This window comes from Seriola lalandi, unplaced genomic scaffold, assembly GCF_002814215.2.
Source record: "Seriola lalandi dorsalis isolate HSWRI2012SDOR001 ecotype SW California unplaced genomic scaffold, Sedor1 jcf7180002054910, whole genome shotgun sequence".
Taxonomy (NCBI): domain Eukaryota; kingdom Metazoa; phylum Chordata; class Actinopteri; order Carangiformes; family Carangidae; genus Seriola; species Seriola lalandi.
In genome coordinates, this window is record NW_019525462.1 from 828,201 (window position 1) to 847,172 (window position 18,972).

General features: G+C 40.0%; 2 long non-coding RNA genes across 3 annotated transcripts in view; both read right to left on the bottom strand.

Annotated features, from left to right (window-relative positions):
• Positions 1-1,908: 1,908 nt before the first annotated feature.
• LOC147817718 (uncharacterized) lies at positions 1,909-8,560 on the bottom strand. Its single transcript, XR_015436113.1, has 3 exons — positions 8,425-8,560; positions 3,722-5,153; positions 1,909-3,141 (listed from the first exon to the last, which is right to left on the bottom strand). It is a non-coding gene; the product is annotated as an uncharacterized LOC147817718 (long non-coding RNA).
• Positions 8,561-11,145: 2,585 nt separating this feature from the next.
• Positions 11,146-18,972, bottom strand: part of LOC147817719 (uncharacterized) — a 95,984-nt gene continuing 88,157 nt past the window's right edge. For both annotated transcript variants that reach the window (XR_015436111.1, XR_015436112.1), the window contains exons 5-6: positions 17,913-17,971; positions 11,146-12,042 (exon numbers count right to left, since the gene is read on the bottom strand). This is a non-coding gene — a long non-coding RNA (uncharacterized LOC147817719). The remainder of the gene's footprint in view (positions 12,043-17,912; positions 17,972-18,972) is intronic.

The following is an 18,972-nucleotide window of genomic DNA, read 5'->3' on the forward strand; positions in this document are numbered from 1 at the left end:
GCGGCCTCTACTCCACAGTGTTAAATGTTATCAGCACTACAGTTGTTGACACAGAGCAGTGGTTTTGGCAACAGACAGCAATGAAGGACTAGAAAGGAGAGGCTAATAAAAAAAACGAAATAAATAATGAGCTGCTTCAGATCCCTATGAATCATCGAACCTTTTCAGCTAACAATGAAGTTTCAGTTCAGTAGTGAAATAAATAATCAGCCCTCTAAATTAAAACAAATCACATTTACCTGAACTTAGAGATCCCGGACAATAAACAGCGAAGACTGAAGCATTACCAGCTGATGTTTCAGTGCATCACCATCACACTACAGGCTGAACAAAATGGTTTAAATGGCATATATGCAAAAGCATGAGCCATAAGTAATACTTAAATGTATGTTGAATAATTTTGAGCACGTGTGAAAAAGATTTCCAATCAGTGCTTAAAACTATACATATGTGTATGCATATCTTTATCATTCAGTGGGATTCCATATTCTGTCATTCTTTCCTTTTACTTGCTTACAAAACGTGTCCCTATTTATACTGAAGGGTTAAAAGATGGAAGAAGTGTATGTGTATTTCCTCATGTACTGTCCTAAAAACTTGTAGTTTTCCTGCAGCAGCTCTCTAACCTTTATGAGAATTGGGTGATCATCCAGGGTGAAATAACTGTCAAGTGCATTAATGACACTGAAGAGTTCATTGCCACAGATGTAAGTCAATGGAAAGTAATTTGCCGAGCTCCAGACGGATTTAGGCTGTGACACATTGTTTGATGTTTTGACTCCCTACTGTTATTACTTTACTGAATATGAAATGACACAGTAATTATGAGGTAAAAGCCTGGCAGCTTTAATTAAAGGTTATATTCAGCCATATGGAGTGAACAATTAAATAACTACTGTCATTTCATATGCAAGGTAATTAAAACATCAAACAGTGTGTCACTGTCCAAACACATCGAATAGAGAATCACAGAGAATGTAGCAAAGAATGAGCTCCAACAGTAAACAGTACACTTTTTTTCCTGTGAAATTCAGACTGCCATTAATATTTGGAGCTGGTGACATGTTGACTGATGCTGCAATGCATCACGGCAACATAAAGTTAGGCAAGCAGGCTAAGTCCAAGTGTGGGTAAATTCATTATTACATCATTCCAAAGCACTTAAAGAAAACCCAGCACAGTCACAACTTCCAGTGATCCTTCATGACATGATATGGAATGTGTTAACCTTTCCTGCTTCAGCCACACGGCTATTCTTAAAGGAGACATGACACATCATGTCATATCAGATTTAATGATTGATGTGGAGAAAGGCAGTGGTGTGACTCCTTACCTTGACACAAATCAGTGGAACATTAATGAGATAGCTGTCGCTATCTAAGGATATTGATGAAATTAAGTATGTTTGAAATAAAGACATTTATTTAAAAAAAAAAAGAAAGGACTAAAACAGAAAGGAAAAAAAAAACTGAGACGCAGTTAATTAGTCAAAGAGAAGACTTTAATTAACCCTTGTGCAGTTTTACCATTCTATATACCCTCCTTGTCCTAAGAGTCAAAAATGACCCGCCTTCACTAAACCCCTAGAATAAAGCAGCTTAATTGAATTTTAAACCCCAGATCTATTTTGCATGAAGAAACAAACTGTGAATATCTGGGTTTTCCCGCTTCACAGTGCAGAAAAACTGCATTTAATCAGTGGACACAAGTAGTTTTGAATGCATTATATTGAAGAGAAACAATAACATTGAACTTTTTTTTGGAAACATAGTGATGCACTCTTACTGCACAATGAGGAATTCAACTACACAATACTTGTCTTCTCCCATCGAACCATTGCCCCACCCACAAGGTCTGTAAATAACAACAGTTAATAAGAATAAAATAATAGTTCCAAAACAAGTGAAGAACATTAATCAATCAGCTTTAATTAGCACATATAGGACGATGTGTAAGAGTGTGTGTGTGTGTGTGTGTGTGTGTGTGTGTGTGTGTGTGTGTGTGTGTGTGTGTGTGTGTGTGTATTTTTCAAATGTGTGTCATCTCAGCTATGCAGCACATAGTATTACAATCCTTTCAGAGGGTGGGGCCGGGCTGGGGGGCTGCTCTGGGAGCACCCTCTTCTTACTCCGCTTGTCAGGGATCCGGGTCGGGTTGATCTTGTTCCATAAAACGTTGGCATTGTTTGCAGTCACCTGATGTTATGGAACATGACGAGGAGCTAGTGCGCAGTCATCCTCCTGCAGCTGCAAGTTCCAATCACCTTGTCCAGGTTGTCCATACCTGCTTTGTTGTGGCTGTAGTCCAGGATGATGGCTGGAGGCATCTGTTCCTCGTCTGTGAGTGGTGCAAGGGAGGGGGGCTCAGGCTTGGTCTTTCTAACTGAGCAAACCATGGTGATCCTCCTCTTCACGAGCTGCTGGCTGAGATTATAAGAGTTGAAGAAATTGTCACAGGCTGCAACAAAATGGTTTACATGGTAGTGCCCGGGCAGTGGTCAGCACAGTCGCCTCAGAGCTAGAAGGTTCTGTGTGGAGTTTGTATGTCAGCTGGGATTGGCTCCGGCCCCCGTGCGACCCTCAAAGGATATGCAGTATAGCTAATGGATTGGATCATCCAACCGGATGCTTTGGTTCTTCTCCAGGCCTCTGCTGGTCGGCTTCCCTGTGGCACAAAAAATCGCCCCCTTTCGGTCTCTGCATCCCAGAGCCTCGCCTAGGGACCTGTACACACTCACTAAGATTAGCTGAGCTGTTTAGGCACGCGGCTCATTCTCTTCCATCCTTTTCCATTTGTTGCCATGTTTATGGAGACCCTCCAAAGTTGTCATCTCCCGGGATGATTTGTTCGATGGCTGATGTTGAATGTTGCGGCGATGTCCTGGGCATTGGAAAGTGCATGTCTAGCGGGCTCTGGCGTCATCCTTATGACATTTTTTTGCTGCCATCCTGCCCTGTTGGTCTAATGGTGACAAGGATGTTATTTTCCGGTTCTATGACAAAAATTTCCCTTTTTCAGCTCAGGGGATTTCTTCTTCATTTGAGGATGATGCATCGTGCTCTGGGTTGTATTCTTCCCTATATTCTTCCTCAGACACCTCCCCCTCCTATAAATCACCGTTCTCTTGTTCCTCCAGGACATCTAAAAAAAAAAAAAAAAATCAGGTGTATAACCTGTTGGTCACTGAAACGTGCACTCATGGCTCCAGCAAGGAGAGATGGGGGGGGGGGGGGGGGGGGGGGGGGTACTATCATCTGCAGCACCTTTCTGCAGTGCTTTCAAGAAATGTTTATTTTTGTCTGAAATGGTTTTTATTTTGTCTTTGAACTTAAGCCATATGTGTGGGGTCATGGAGGGAAGATGCTTCATATGACACATGAGGCTTTGTGGTTTTTTTGGTGTGTAAATGATTTTAGACCTGGCGAGTCAGATATGACCCTCAGACAATCTTTGTACTTTCATTGAAATATGAACAACAGCGATGTTTCACTTTTTTTTAATGTTGGGTTCACTTTAGGAAAAGTCATCAAATTTCAAGCTGAAAAAAAGATAGTTTTAATCTGCTGTTAAACATAGTGGGGGGGTCCACCATTGTACTTTCAGAAATGTATATCAATATTATTGCAACTGTACTTCATATATACATACACAGATCCTGAAATAATATAATATTTTGATTAGAATATATCAGATATATTAACAACAGAAATGACTCTCTTACTAAAATGCTGTACCAACAGGCAGCTGCTTGTTCAGCAGACGAACACATACGCTGTGCATACAGTGTCTTGGGCTCCAATCTGGGCTTCCATCTTGATCTCCACTCCTTTCCAAGAGCTATCCTGTCATTACTCACTTTTCACTGGTATATTTATAACACCACGTTCTAGCAGATTGGAAGCACACGTATGAAGAGGGCCAAGCTGAGCTGGAGGCGGGCCAGCCGGAGGCCAGATCTGTGAGTACCGAGCTCTTTAAGATGAAGAACTCCTATGAGGAGACTGTAGGTCAATTAGACACCCTGAAGAGGGGAGAAGAAAAAAACCCACAGCATAGAGTACACGAAGCATGTAGCTGCGAATACAACACACTTGAATTCAATTCTTATATCGCCCTCTAAGCGAACTGATTCAATTTCAAATTTTGGTTCCTAGATTTATACCCTGTTTTGGTTACTGTGTAACATCAGGTCAGATCGATATATGGAAAAACAACAGTCCAGGCATACAAGCTACTGATATCACAAACCAGTAAAGTTCCAGGTCAGTATCAGGAAGTATCAGCTTTTGGACAAAACCAATCATATTTACATGCATTTGAGTCTGTCCGCTGTGATAAGGAGATGCGTATTTAATACAGAAGGACTGAAAAGGGTTATTTTACTCACCATTAGTAACTCACAAATCAAATAGCTTACCCTCTATTATTTGGATGGCATCCATCCATGACAGAAAGAAAATTAGAAGGAAAAAAAAGCTATCCTTGAAATGTTGATTTTATAGTGTGGTATTTCAGTTTATGTGTTAGAGACAAACATTATGTCAGTGGAAAATACAACTAACCTCATAACTCCAGGTGTCAGAGTGTTCAGAGTGTCCTTTGGCAGAATTAGGTTTTTAGTGGCTTTACAGTGACTCTCCAGTAGTTTATCTTATCTAATACATCGATTTTATGGTATTTATCTTATATGCTTTCAGTCTAATTTCACAAGGACTCTCCAAATAATAGAGAGGAAATTTGTTTGGTTGTTGACGTCACATATGCAAATGCACCAGTCAAACAGCATCAGTGGAATATTCATAACACAGCTACATAAGGACTGGTGCACAATCTACAACAAAAATCATACACATCACCGTGTTTTGACATTTGAACTGCATGTATGGCATCACCTCCCTTATGCATTTCATCAGATTGATTTATTGAATTAGGCTGCAATATTCAAAGTTCTGTGATAAGGATACCCGTGAGCATGAGGAGTCCAAAGATTCTCGGTGTTCAGCTTGAGCTGAACATGGAGGTCAAGGCTGAGAGGCTGACAGGAAGTTGGCAGGGAGGGATGAGGAGATGGAACAAATCAAGAGGAATAGCCAAAGGGGCGACTCACTCCATGCAGAACATCCTGAACTCTGTGGTGAGAAGCAGGAACGATGCTGTGAGGATCAAGAAGAAGACAGAGAAAGACATGAATGAGATGAAGATTCAACTGAGCCAAGCCAATCGCCAGGCTGTTTGGAGGCTCAGAAACAGCTCAGAGATGTCCAGGAACAGCTCAAAGTGGGTTATGGACTATTGATTCAGTACAGCTGCAGCCAAAAAGCTGCAACCAACAGCTCAAGGTATTAATGTGCTTTATGTGCTTTTTTTTTTTTTTTCTGCGGTCTAACTGTATCGAACCAAGTGAAAAATCATCATATTACTACAACAAACAATTGCATGTGTTTGTGAAATAATATTTCAGCATAGAAAATCTGACTTGCTATGATCAGATGTGTATTGCTTATTGCTTATTGATAGAAGGCAGATGCCAAATTAACTCAAGGGAGTTAGACGACTTACTCACACACAATACAACAACAACTTCCAAACAGACTTTCCATTCTCACAGGAGGAGCAGGCTAACTCTTAGGGGTGCACAGTTCAGGACGGTGCATCTGGAGCTGGAGGAAGCTCAGAGGATGGCAGACACAGGGTCAAAGGTCAAAGGGCTGATGTGCTTTGGTATATAGTTTATAAATTTCATTTATTTGGCAGATGCTTTTTTTTTTCCCCCAAAGCATCTTGTAATAATTGCATCTGGAGAAATGCTTTCACCTGCAATGTTCTCTAATATTGATCAGGTGATAAATATGCAACAGTGTTTTAGTCCTTTTATCTGCTTTATACCAACAGCAGACTCTCATGTTTTCAGATCTGTTCCATTAGGAGGCGAGGCAGATGAATACAGAGAGAACACCCAGATGGGCATTTCAACAGTGCTGATAAAATTGCTATTTTATTCACTGTTCTCGTTATTGTGCACAGTGGACAAAGCAATCTCTTGGAAACAGAGAGGTGATTTCGATGCCAATCTTCTTGTCACACACTGGGTGACCAATGGGCCAAAATCCCCAAAAAGCACTGCAATCATCTAATAGCGGTGGAGCTTTTCACTTAGAAACAGTGAAAACCGAGCCACAGCAGTGCCACTAAACCTCACAGGCTGAATTTGGGCTTGACTTTGAATTACACGGCTTCAGCTAAGTGGAGTGATTTACAGGATCTTAACTCTCCAAGCCAAAGATTTCAGCATTATGGTAGCAATGAGCCACAATAGATACCTGCAACAGCACCGAGGTAGTGATGAAAATTGCCTTCGGGCTGCGCTGTAGGAGTGAACAACAGAGAAAACATCTATTTCGCATGTACATCAGTGGCAGGTACACACACAGACACCCACACGTGTACAGTACACAAAAATACTGACATTGATTTGTACACATGCACAATCACTCACAGGCACACACACAGCTCAATAGGTGGTCTGACAGAAGTGGTTTATTGTGCATGAATGCTCCTCAAATTTCACTGTGTTGCATCAGCCAGCCAACTGTGTTTTTGCTAAATTAGTTTGCCCTTGTTTCCGAGAACAAATGAAACGGCAGAGTGTGCAGAGTAAATGGCATTTAGGTCTCACATTTAATGTGAAACATAGCTGTGCAAAATGAATGTATATGTATCTTAACATTATTTAGCAAGATTCAGAGCCACCGACACACATTGTATCACATATGATCGATTTTTATAGATTCTTCGAGGAAAAAAAAAAAAAATCTTATTAATTTAGTAATGATTTCTTCAGTAGTTTTTAGTAAGTAAAAAATAAAGTAACTTTGATGCACCACCTGAAAAAATATAATATGATATAATATAAAATGTATTTAAAAAATATGGTCAAAACTGGCAGAAAAAAACAGTGTGCCCAAGTCTGATTATGCAGATATGGTGATGAGGCTTTCAAGCATTGTCGGTCTCTGACACTCGCTTGGTTTGTTGAACTAATTAAATGATTAATCCTTTCATTACTTATTCATTTATTTGTTCATATATTTACTCATTTCATCAGTCATTCACTGAATCACATAATGTGATACAAAGACTTTAACACCATCATACATTAATTATATTTTTCGGGCATGATAAGTCAACATTTCATGTTAAGCCCATAGTTCAGGGGATGTTGTCTATTGACAAAAAGTCAGCTCCGCAGACGCAGAGACATTTCTACATTTGCTGCGATAGCATAAGCGAATGTGTCTCTTAACATGTCAAGCAGACAGATCACGAGTGAGCAGTTCAAGTGACCCAGTAGCTGAGCCAAGACAGCACAATAAGTGAAAATGTGATTGACAACTGCATTATCCATGATGTATTTGCCTACGGGAGGACTGCAGCATGCGGCGTAGGTTTATCTGAATCCGCTCTGACGTCTAAAAACATATCTAGTAAAATTCACGCAAGAGTTTACACCAACACAAAACAGTCACAGCAAATAAACCCAACATAACAAGTAAATTTCCTGCCTACTGCAGTTGTGTGTTGTGCCTCAAAAACAAGTGTTGTGTTTGTATGTGTGAATTTTATCAAAAAGTTACTTGTTCTTGGATGTAGGTGATAGCTGGCACTGTAAATGTTTCATCATTCTCCCTGCCTCCTGTCTTTTTCAATCTTACAGAAAAGAAAAAAAATCAGCTGCTTGTGTGTATGCTGAGACACATAGCCTATATAGTACTGTATGCACAACATACATAACATGCATCCCCACTCGCACCCGCTGCTGTCAGGCCTGGTTTCTTCAGTGGTTACCGACTTTGTCTTTCATCATGGTAAAGAGAATGTGTGCAGGGCATAGTGACAGATTCACATACACAGCCACTAAATTAGGCCCAACCCTGCGGATATTTTTAGCTATTGAAATTTTTTTTTTTTTTTTCTCAAACAGAATTTGTCTGATAGTTAGTTTGGGTGGTGCTGTTTTTGTATTGTCTTTAATCATGTCTCACATCCTATGCTGTACTGAGTGCTCTTTCTTCTGCACAGCACTGGGCTGTTTTGTTCTAGTCTGGTCTTGTCTGCAATGCTTTGGTCTAGATTGTTTGTTTCTATTCTATTCTATTGTATTCTATTCTACAGCAGCACAAAGGAAAATGTGTACCTCAAACTGTTACAGTTACATATATGGTGCCAGAATTCAACCTCCACCCCTTTTCAGATATTTTTAACTCTTTGACAGTTGTTCCAACAGAAACTGTCTTTGAGACAGAGTGATGGTGAGAGTTGTGGCTGTGAATTTTCCTCTGTCTTGTCATTTCACTGTTCTCCTGTGCCGTGTTAGATTTCTGTGTTGTCTATTCTATTTTAAGATACTCTGTTCTTTTTCTTTACCTTGTTTTCGTATTCCATCCCACCCTGCGTTCCCATCCCGTGCGCCTCTCTTTAGTGCTCTAGTGCTGTACTGCATTTGTCTGTTCTGTTCCTGCTCTGTTCTGACCTTCCTGTTATCTGCTACATTTTTAGTATCTCACTATCAGGTGCAGTGAGTGACAGTTATTGGTCTGGTGTCAGTGGCTCAGGCTCAGGCGTTACCTCTCTTTAAGGCTGATCTCATTTCCTGCACACTTCCTCTGTGGGGTTAACGGCTGGCAGGCTCATACACATCCTGGCTGAGGTACATAGCAGGGAAAACAAAATAGGAGCCATTGCTGTCATAGGAGTGGAATATAACGCGTGTGCAGTGACATTTCACCGTGTAATTGTTTCAAAAGTCCAATTACTAAACGAGAGGGGTAACGGGTGTCTGTGCAGCCATGATGACAATAATTCCTCCTTAATTGTTCCTTAAAATCTGTCTTTGCTCATCACTGCTTCCCACTTCTATGTATGTGTCTGAGCCCTAGCTGAGCAAAAGAAATGAAGGTAAAATGTTTTTTTTTTTTTAAAAACAGGTTTTTATTTAACCTCGCAAACAAGCGTTTTACACATCTCATGAAGCTTTCAAATTTGAGGTAAAATACTTGTAGGGCCGTGAAACTGGCGTCATTAATCAAACGACCTCCTTCAGAAGGTAGAAAAATAGGAACCAGAAGCCTTGCTTTCTGTCTAATGGCTTGAGAGGCCCCAGGCCACAGCACAGAGCCTGTCGGGGAAAAAGGGAAAAAGCAGCGGGGGGAAATGGAAGGTGAAAAGCAGCAGCATGATGTTCTACCAAAAATGAAAGGTGCGCTCCAGTGGTGATTATGTTTTTCATAACCACTTCAGAAAAAAACACCTATTAGAACTGGGTCTCAGATTTAATATGTCCTTACATAGAAGATAAATAAGAAATGGGGCTTTTACTACAGAATAGAAAGTTATAGGAATATAGGAATATTTCTATAACTTATAGTTTGCCCTACTTAAGGTACTTATTTTACGAAAAGTCATTAATAAGTCAGGAACAGCAGTACAAGTTGACATTCTTTATATCAAAGTCCATGTTCATATTACAGCTGCCATGCTGGCATATCTTGCTCTTTATTCAGTCACAAAAACTGATGGTCCTATTTTTGTCTTAAATATTTCAAACACAATTCATGATTTAGATGGATGAAGGTAGGAGCTTGCAGAAATAAGGCCAGATGTTGGACAGAGCTGAAGGCAGAGGTGGTTGGTGTATTTTTGCTCTGTACCCTGTTTCTCAGTTTCTGATGGAATGACTGTGACGCCGCCAACCATTGACACAAAGTATAACAAACTGGCCAAGAAATGAAATCATCTTACATGGCATTTAGATCCATAGCATACAATGCCAGTGGAATCAACGGAATCACGAAGGATTTATTAAACACTTTATTTGATAAAGTTCAACTCCATTCATTTCCTATGAAATAACATTCACGGACATTCAAGTAAAATCAATTTACCTACCATTCAGTTCCACACCATTCAATATGTATAGGATCATTTTCACTCACTTCAATCAATCCAATGTGTAATGCAAACGTTTATGTTCACTCGTGAGGGTTGTTAGAGGAAGCCTCAGCTCAGACCTCCTTCCTGTTTTGTATTTACTTGTGAGACTTTTAGGTTATATATCATCAGCATGCTCTACAGTGTAATATAGCCTTCCATTTTCGCTATAATGGTATGTCCCGGTGTCTTTGATTTTCCTGTCTGGTAGACTGACTGGGGGCCCAGAGCAGAGGGAAAGGAAGTGTGATAAACTGTCCATGGAAAACATAGGGGGCCCATATCTGGGCACTTTAGCTAGTGTTAGTAACCACAGCCAAAGATGGAAGGAGGCAGATAGAGAGGCCTCTCCCTGCATGGGTGTGATAGGGCTAACCCAGCTCTGGTAATTTAGATGTTCACTGGCTGAAAATGTGTTTTCTTACATAAAAAAAAAAAAAATTTTCCGGGTTTTCTTCCATGACAAATTACACATGACTGGTCCAAACATTTAAAGCTTTTAATTAGCCATGGAAGCAGTGTGGCTCAAGGGATGGCATTGTCAGTGGGTTAATCTACCACATTGCTCCAGACTGAAATATCTCATGGCTCCCGGTTCCCACCTAGTGACTTTGGTGATCCCCTGACTTTTCATCTAATGCCACCATCAGGTCAGAGGTTTGATTTGTCCGGTACTTTGGTTTAAGACCAAACTAATGGCATTCCGATCAGCCTGAGCTGTAATTTGCGTTCAGTGCTAATTAGCTACTGTAGGCATGCTAACACGCTAAACGAAGATGGTGAACATTGTTAACATGTCATTATGAGTAGGTAAGCATGCTGATGTTAGCATTACATGTAGTTCAAAAGCTGTATGAGTTTTAGTCTTGTTTTTTCTTACTTGTTTGGCCTTTGGGTGCTATATAACTGGTGTAAAAACTAATATGGCCAGTAAGATGTTGCAAATTGTGACTTTTGACATGAAAATCTGTAATTTTTTAATAGGAATAAATAAGGAAAAGATAATTGTGGATGATTAACAAGATGATAAGAAAACTTCACCTATTATTACTGCTGAAAGGTGGTTTCCACCATTCAAGGTAAAAAACCATAAACGTATTGTAAAACGAGGCTTAAGAAGTCATTATTTTATCATTTAAAACACCATTGAATCTATGATAAGATGCTTTGAATAAAATTCTTTATTCAACATTACATTACCACGATTCTTTACAATAGTCATTAATAATCTATGTTACTGTGATGAAAGTGAAACGCTGTACATATATTTTTACATGAGGGCACTACAGTCTGGGCATATTTTCCACAGAGCTTTACATATTGTATGAGGACATGTCCTTAATGTTGTCTTTGTTCCCCTGTGACCAAATTGTAATCATTATTTCTTAACAGATACTGTGCACATACATGAATATGTTATTGTACTCGGGTTGTCAAAGCTTTGTAACAGTACGATTCCTCAGATGCATGCATTGTTCTCAGCGCGTGCTTTCTCAAGTGTACATACAGGAAAACCATTAGGAAAACACCTGTAAAGAGGAGCACTGTACATCATCGTGGATTAAAAGTAAATAAACAGAAAAATGATTGTGATCCTGAATATACAATTAATGTAGATTTCATTAATACAGAGCTTCATACAAACTCACATCATTCCTTTGGAAAAACATAAACAAAACTTTCAACGACAGTTGTCATGATTTTCACCATATAACACATACAAAATAACATCTGTGCATGATGATTTTCTTTAACTTCTTTACAGTCAGTGATATCCTGTGAAAAGTCACACCTGAGAACCCTTGGTGACTGCACAATCTAAACTCATCAATTAGACTCCAAAGCCAGCAGATGTTTCCACAGACAGAAAGTTAAATACTTGAGTTGCAGTTGAAGGAGTTGAGAGTGGAGATGACAGTCATTAAATGTTCCAGTATATGTGACAAAAAGACATAATTTAACAGTTAAACATAAATGTTCTCCCTTCCCTTTTGTCATTTTTCCACCGAGCTCTTCATTTTCCTTCTCCATTTTCATGCAGGTTACCTCCCAGACCTGCGTCATACACACACACACACACACACACACACACACACACACACACACAAACACAAATACACACAGAAAGAGAGCACACATGTACAAATGTGAATACATAAACACATTCAGGTTTTTTGAAAAAACCCCAAAGAATAAAAGTTGTACAAACTTCACAAGGAAAAACAAAATCAACTGTAATCTTTCACTGAAATATGTTGAGCATGTCACTGCTGATGGAGTGTGTGGGTGCACCTGTGATAATATACTGTATGCGTCATAGGAACACGATCAGCTCCTGTGTGACCGTCACATGCTCACCAAGCAGACAGCTGAAGTGCAGTCAGGGTTGTTTTCATAACAGGAAGCCCAAATGCGAGCCAGATATGGCCCACATGTTCCCATATACAACTGCCTCTACTTTTTTGGGTTTTGCTCGGTTTGAGTTAGAAGGAAGGGAGCTAGCTTTGGCCTGGTGTTGGGCATGGGCCACATTTGCCTATTTCACTGTACACAGTGAGTGATAGAAGTTAGTAACTGCATAACACACATTGCTAAATTTCATTGCCTAGTGTTTCACTTTCAGTCAGCATTAGAAAATGGGAAACTGAAGAAGTCTTGACAGCATATCTTTGATATATTGCACTACAAAACAATGATGGTTTCATTAGACCTAAAAACTTTCAACAGGGGGCAACTTGTCCTGTAGGGGATCTGCAGTTTAGGGTCCCACATGTTGCCTTCACTGTACAAATAACAATTAGTGCACATTCCCTTGCATTGCGCTGAACAAAAGTTTCTGACCATTATCTATAGACAGGAATCCTGCATGACATAATGACATCACTATTCTGGGAAACCCAACATGGGATTGTTACTCAGCGTTTTGGAGAGTGTAAACTAAAGCCTGCATCTGAATCTGACTGCTTATGCGAAATGAAAAAAAGAGCCTCATAAATCATCACTCTTTAACACTAGGGAACTGACATATAAATCACTCGCAGTCTATATTATCCCCGGGGGTATCTGTGCTTTGCACTGTCAGGCTGTCTGTCTCCCAACATGTCAGTCTGGCAGACTGTACATCATGATCACTATTATTATTGCAATTATAACATTAAACAGGGTATGTTATTTTAGGCACCAAAATCCAAACATGAAAGTCATTGTCTCTTCACAGAGGCTATAAGTACATTTTTGAATCTGAGAACAGTGGCCAAGTAAATTGTAAGTGAACCTAAATACAAATAATTATATATACAGTGTATATATATATATATATATATATACATGTATATATATATATACATATATATACATGTATATATATATATATACACTGTATATATATATATATACACTGTATATATATATATATATATAGTTACAAAAATACTTAATGCCAGGGAAGAAAAGTGGTTCTATTCGCAAGAACTGAACTTATAATGGCAAAATTAACTTGTATCTGAAAACTCTTAGTCAATTGAGGAAACAGTTCAATTATATATAAAAATAAAACAAGTTTATAAAAACTATATAGCTACAACTACAACATAACAAACGTGTGACTAAGTGGGCTCGTAAAAGAGGATGTAATGTAGAAGTCATCAAAGTTAAATGGAGACGGATATTATGGATTGTGCTTAGAACAGCAGTTAGACAAAATTACCAACCAGACTGCATCTCTCATACGTCAGAACGTCTAACTATATCAGTGTGTGTCATCTAACAGTGAACACTACAGTTGTGACTCACCATGACAAATCTGAACACACACACACACACACACACACACACAAAGAACAATTGTCCAATGTGCTAAAATTTTTATCAGTAGTCTGTTTATTCTTATAGAGTGGTTCAAATGAACAACTCTCCTCAGTTCATTGTCAGTTCATAGTCTTATCATGTATAATCCTCAGCCTTCTCAGCCTTGTTAATCCGACACAACAACACGGTGGAGGAAATTTTAGTGTCCAGAATATGTGTGTGAATGGTCACCTCTGTACAAAACCCTGTCATTGTGTCTATGGTCACGCAAGACCAACAAAAGCCTTTGATTTATACCGACAACACGAACACATGGTTTCTTACTCACATGAGTCCAAACAAGCAAAAACAAAAAAGCAGCCACCAATCAACACAACAACCAAGTCAACTCATACAAAGATGATGTCGAGGGAGAGAAGAGAAGAAGAAGGGGGTGTGAAGGGAAAAAAAAGAGGCATTGTAACAGGAGAAAGGAGAGAGGGAAAAAAAACCTAAACAAATTAAATTACATCCCTTTCCTGCCTCTTCCCCTCAGTCACTGTCTTCCTCTACCTTCCATTTTCCACTCCCTTGTTGTGCTATTTCTTTTTCAACTCATTTTGCTGCCTCACTTCCCCCCCCCCTCCCCCCTCCATTCTTTCTGTCAGTCTCTGTCTCTCTCTCTCTCCCTATGAGCAGACAGGCAGAGACAGGGAGGCTGTTGTTGTGCTTGCAGTCTGACACTATCAGCTCATAAATCCCTGTCAACAGCTTGTATGTCTCCTCTCCTCTCGTCTCCTCTCCCCTCCTCTGCTCCCTCCCTCCACTGGTGAAGGAGTGGAGGAACCCAGTGACCTGCCAATGAGGGTTTGACTGGCACAGCCACACAGACACACACACACACACACACACACACACACACACACACACACAGAGTTTGGAAAAAAGCACACACAGAGACACATGGATGTGCCGATAAATAGATAGATAGATAGATAGATAGATAGATAGATGTGTTTCTATGATTCCCCCTTCCTCTGTCTCCCTCCCTCCCTCTCTCTCTCTCTCTCTCTTCCTCCATCCCTGTCTTTCTTTCCCTCGGGCGATGTTTGCCGGCAGACAGTCGTCACTGACAAGCGCTTCCTGTGGTTGGGGTAAACACCTGGGTAATGAGGCCACAGTGCACAACAACCACACACACAAAAAAAAAAAAAACACCCCACCAAGGTTCACAGCCATCGTGCACTGCGCGTGAGGATATATATTGTCGGCACACAATCAGGTCATGCCAACACATAGGGGCACATACAGTCATGCGTTCACACACATGCGCACAAATCCTGGAGATAGACAAGCACAGGCAAGCATGCACATAAACACACGCACACGCACACACACACACACACACACACGCAACCACACGTGCATACTGTATGCTTGGCTCAGACTGCTAAACAAGCAGTGAGCCAACCCAGCCATGTCAGCCAAAACTCAATACCCAGACTGGCCACAGCGCTAAAAGGCACGCTGTAGTGAGTCGAGGTGAGGGGGAACGAACCGAAGTCGAGCTTCTTCTATTCCTTCACTCGTCGCTAATAGTGTGTTCTCCAAACTTAGAATCAAATCCCATCCCCAAGTGTTGTCAGTGAGAAATTCAGTTTGAACAATTTGCAGTCTTTCCCTAAAGTCCTGACTGACTGCAGTGCAAAGTGTGAGAGCTACTGCAATGAAGTGTAGCGCTGTCAGTCTGAGTGCAGTGTCACTATCACTGTATGTCACTGGAAGAGTTTTTTTTTTTTTTTTTGCTGTTGAATTGATGAGCCATTAAAAGGGGGAATCCACTGACCAATCGCTTAGCCTTATGCACATGTCACTCATGACAGGATAATTAACGTATGAGTGACAACACAGGAGACTTAATTTGCAGTTAAATGATGGTCCTAATAGTCTTGTCAAACATGGCTGTCACATCATAACTGACTGTTAGTCTGAAGATGAGTTGATGAGCGAAGTTGCACACATTTTGCTCAGAGCTGCATTGGTGATATCGGTTCATTCTCCAGACTCAGGAACTAATCACACTCAACTCAATGTCGCCTGGACACATTTTGTGAAGTGAAAATGAATCAGCTTTGGAATTGCTGGAAAGTGTATTTTATCACTTTTGAAAGAGCTAGGCCAACACTTTGTTCTTGCTTGTCTTTGAGATATAGAAGACTAAATACATGCTGGATCTATCTGGACTCGCAGAGATGAAACTGATATCAATCTTCTCATGTGACTGTAGATTTGGCAGTGTACGCAAATGCTTCTTTTTATCAGTCTTCTTTTCTTCTTTTTCCCTGTTTCTTTCATTTATGGAGAAAACGTTGCACTGATTCTCAAAGCTTAGAGTCTAGGACAACATAAGAGGATCATTTTGAGGCAAAAGAGATGGGCAATTTACCCAGCAACTGCAACCAATAGTACATTTTCATGCCACTCTTGTTCCGTACGATGTTCTGTCATCCAGATTGATTTAGTCACAACAGAATCACACGTTTCTGCTTCACTGCCTCAAAATATTGTGCGCATATCAAAGTCTCAAGAATGTTCGGTGTCAAAAGCACTGGAGTACAAGTGATTCACTCAAGAATCATCTTATTGTGTTATCTCTGGACAATACGGCGCTGCCTGCATCTCATGTGTCATAGGAACAACAGGGAAGCCCGTGGTGAATCATCAGCCCTGCCAGACTAACAAAGCTGGAAAAGCCTTTGAGCGCTTTTAGTTTTGCAGAGGTTTTAATGTCCAAAGGACGTCACACAAAGCTGTTGTGTTACTAACTTTGGCAAAAACATGGGTGTATGTGTGTCTGCATGTGTGTGTGTGTGTGTGTGTGTGTGTGTGTGTGTGTGTGTGTGTGTATATGTATGTATGTGTGTGTGTGTGTGTGTGTGTGTATGTGGCCCACACATGTCTTTGTGTGCAAAGGAAATGGCTGACAGTGAAAAATGTGACCAATTCTAATTTTAATTGCCAATGAAAAAAAAGGCCTCAATATTTATGGGTTCTGTCCAGATGAACAGAGGAGAAGGGTTTAAGCATGAAAGCATATTCCTTATCACAATTAAAAAGTGCTTTAACATGACTGCAATCCCTTGACGTTAGATTAGCAGTAATATTGGAGAGATCGGCCCTGGCTTTGAACAATGAAAACTGAATGGGGGAAAAAGAAATTATTTAACAGAGCCAAAGGTAATGCTTTCTTTTCGTTGTCTCCCTTTTTTTTTCTCTTGAATTAGCCTCATGCTATTTTGTGTGAAACCACAATTTTTTTTTTTTTTTCTTTCTTTTGAACATGGAATTACTTCACGTGTACATGAAAAAATATAGTCCAACCTCGGGACTTGATTGAAGGGAGAGAGAAAAAAAAACTAATTTGACAGCACAGTTTGAGATCTTTTTAAAATCATTTGAAGCTTGGAGTGACAGTAAAATCATCATCCCAGTTGTACATATAAGGCACAGCTGCTACATAAGTGACTTCACTGTAAAGGTCTGAAAGTGTGCATAGCAGCCTTCTACATATACACAGAGAAAGAGATACATCCCCACACAAATACACACAAACAAACAACCTTGGACTTCTGAGTTCAAATTCCCACATTACAGAAAAAAAAAAAATGTAATTCAGCCAGTCCTTACATAAAGAAAGACAAATCCATGGGAAGACACAGGGCTGCAACTGAGAGCTATGTAATTAGAGAGAAAGAGTAGAGACAAAAAAGAGAGAGAGCAAGCTTAACCCCAGGCACAGAAACAGGAAGAGAGAGAGAGAGGAGGGTGGAGGGGGGGGGGGGTGACAAGGTTGAGAAAAATCATCCCATGTTAACCTGAAAGAGAAAAGAGAGAGGAACAAGGAGGGCAAAACAGCAAACAGCGAGCAGCTGCTGAGGATTTACATGCAGTAAATTATTCATGTAATCAGCTGTAGGAGCACAGACACAGAGAGAGATGGAGACACAGACAACAAGAGAGAGAGAGAGAAAAAAATCTGGCCTGCAGAGACGTAGAGAGAGATGGAAACAGAGAGATATGCAAAGACAGACAGGTATTGTATACTGTAATAGACAACAAAGAGAGAATGTAACACTTGCCCCGACAGTCCTGTCTAGACCAGGTGATTTCCCCCTTCTGACTCTCGTTCGGGCCACACCTGGAAGAGAGATCAACCGTGTTTACATACGCGTTGTTACTCTCCAGCTACATATGTGCAGCTTCAGATTTCTGCTCTCAGGTTTTGAATGACAACTAAACCTTTGCCACAGGCGTGATTTTACATCCTCTTTGAACAGGTTGTCGATGAGCTTTAAACACAATGAAAGGATTTTATAGGTCTCCTTAAAGGTTCCTCTCACTTTACCTTTACAGCCTTTTATATGTTTGTTCATTTATTTCTTTAAAATCCCCAAGCACCCGTAATTTTCCGTTTTAGGCCAAGGACATATATCATATAGCGTTTTCTACTGTAGGTGCTTGTGCAGTGCGGTGGGCAGGAGGTGCATGAGACACTGACCTTAAAAACTCCACCTGTTATCACTTTTTTTTTTTTTTTTTTTTTTTAAATGCTGTGGTGTCACCATATTGCTGTTTCTTCACCAAAATGTTTCACACTCTGCCCACACCACAGTGAGAGCAAAAGTGAGCTGCTCTCTGCTGTGTAAATAAGTGGTGATGTCTACTATAAACCCTTGTACATCGCACTTTTTTAAAAAACTAAAGGGGGTCAAAAAAAGATAACATTAATAAGGTATTCAGTGTATGCTGTAGCTTCATATGCTGATTACAAATATCCCCGCAGGCAGGATTCGGAATATTAACACCAGAGCTGAACTCATACAGAGAGTAAAACCAATATGAGCATGTTTGCTCATATGTAACAACAATTACATATGAGTGCAGCTCACTATGTTTGAGTGTTTGGGTTTATATATATTTTTTGTGTGTGTTTATGTTGATTAAATGCATGGCAATAAAATGAAGAGCCCTACTTCATGTGAAGTGTCAAACTTTCTGCAGGATTAATCTCACTGTACTGATGTAATATATTATTTACTTCTGCTCAAGTTGGTATAAAAAAAAAAGATTGCAAACAGAAAAATAAATATGCATAAATGTATAATAAGAAAGACGATACATAAAGATTCACAAAACACC